We start from the raw sequence: 2,135 nt of genomic DNA, 5'->3' as shown, positions 1-2,135 counted from the left end.
TGCACGGATTGGGAGATGAAATGTCAGATTTAATTGCGTTGTACCTCTTCAGAAAGGGCCCGCCTCCTCGACTCCTTTTCAGAACCGTGGGTCTTTATTCCCACGGAATAAAGAGCACTGGACACAGAGCCATAGGTTCCAGGGGGCCAATCTCAGCTTCTGTATTTACTATGTGACAATGGACATGAGGTGGTCATGTGCAGTTATACTGGTCGTTCAATGCCAGCTCCAGGGGGAGCCATTTATTTAGACTACAGTGTAAATGACTTCTTCAGGCCTGCAGCAAGCAATTTAGCTTCTCCAGGTCCTGGTTTCCACAATCTTGGGGGGCGGGGGGGCGGAGTACTCATGTCTACTTTGCTGTTGTGTCAGGGTTAAAGGTTAACGTTAAGTAAATGGATGCTGTGATGGCGATGGTGATGATGATGATGATAACTAAGAAGGAGGCAGGGTGCCAGGGAGATGCACCCAATTATGTCTTCTGGCTTCTCGCCTTCTACTCTTGCTGCCCTCCCAGTCCCTCTGAGTCATGCCTCGCCCTGCAGAGCTAGCCCAGCTCTCCCGGCTCGTTTCCCACTCTCCTCTGGCTGGGGTCCTGTTTGCAACATTTTCTCAGTCTCACCCTCCCTTCTTCCTCTTTGTGGGCTCCCTCAGGTTTGCAGCCTGCCCCTCTGGTAAAGGGCCTCTCTCCTCCCATCCTACCAAACTCCAGGACAAGCACACCTCCTGGCTCCTAAGGTTCTGAGTCTTCCATGAACCAGGACCAGGAGGATTAGCTGCTGGAATCACAGAGTTGCTGTCACCCTGGAAGTCCCAAGCTGGGCTCACCCAGGTATGCGATGCAGGGGCAGAAGCTAGACCCCTTCACTACTGTCAGTTGCCAACACCCCTTCTGGCTCCCTATTCCTCCTGGGAAGCTGCCGGTTCTCTCCAGATCCTGCCTTCCATCCTCCCCGCCCCTCCAGTCCCTCTGCACTTCCAGCCAGGCTCCCGCACCCCCAGCCAGGCTCCCACACCCCCAGCATCCTGCAGGAAGCCCATTCTTGTCCCCAGAGGGTGCTGCTTGCCTGCATCTGAGGTAACATTAGAAGGCAGGGGGAGGGGCTTGGCTCTGAGCCTGACATTATCCCAGCCCACAAGGCAGGTGCTAGGGAAATGACTTCAGAGGAGGCAGCTGGGGGTGGGGGGTGGGCGCTCACAGCTCCGACGTCCTCTATGGGCCCCTCCTACCTGACTGCACCTTCCCTGGAAGCCAGGAGGCTCCACCCCACCAGGCAGGGGCCTGGGCACAGATTCTTTCCTGCTCCAGTCCCAGCCTTTGGAACTAACCTCGTTCCTGCCATGAAGGCACTACAGTTCTCTGCCTGCCTGCTCCTGTCTAGGCAGGATGCGGACTCTCAGTGAGGCCAGGGTCAGTCATGGAGACAGGCCGCTTTGGGAAGCAGCTTGCTACGTACATTACTTCATTTAATTCCCACAATAACACTGAGAGTTAGGAATTATAGTCCCCATTTCACAGATGAGACTAAGAGAGGTGAAGTCTCTGCGAATCGCTGGTTGATTTTTTGTTTTTTAATTTCATTTGGGAAGTGGGTTGCCAGGAGAATGGCTGATTCTGCAGACTGGCTGGAAGGGAAGGGGGCTGAGTGAGGAACGCTTCCACCGCCTTTCCTGTTTGTTCCACTCGCTGTTCATTATTCTACTTCCTTCCACAGGATGTGGGAGGCCTTGGATGAGCCTCAGGGGTCCCCTGGCAACACTCAGCATGGACTGTGGTGTCAGCGGTTGGCGGTTGTATGCTTGCGTGTGCTGTTGTGTGTGTATGTGTCTGTTGTGTAGGCTGCCACCTGTACAGGTGAATGTGCAAGACTCCCTATATTCACTAGAATACAGGTGCCATGTAGGCTCCTTCACTGCGGTGCTCTCAAGAGCCTAGAACAGTGTGTGTCATATAGTAGGTGTCCATTAAGTATTCATTGAATGAATGAGTGAGTGAATGAATGAATAACAAATGAACCTTAACTCACAGGTTCCAAAGACCCCAGAGGGCAGCCAGATATTTGCAATGAGGTGGTGTGGCAGCTTTGGTCTCTGTCCCACTTCGAGGGAAGGAGTTGGTGGCGGTCCTGGCCCGA

The sequence above is a fragment of the Pteropus vampyrus genome, unplaced genomic scaffold (assembly GCF_000151845.1).
Source record: "Pteropus vampyrus isolate Shadow unplaced genomic scaffold, Pvam_2.0 Scaffold31, whole genome shotgun sequence".
Lineage (NCBI taxonomy): Eukaryota > Metazoa > Chordata > Mammalia > Chiroptera > Pteropodidae > Pteropus > Pteropus vampyrus.
This window is presented reverse-complemented; position numbering follows the sequence as displayed.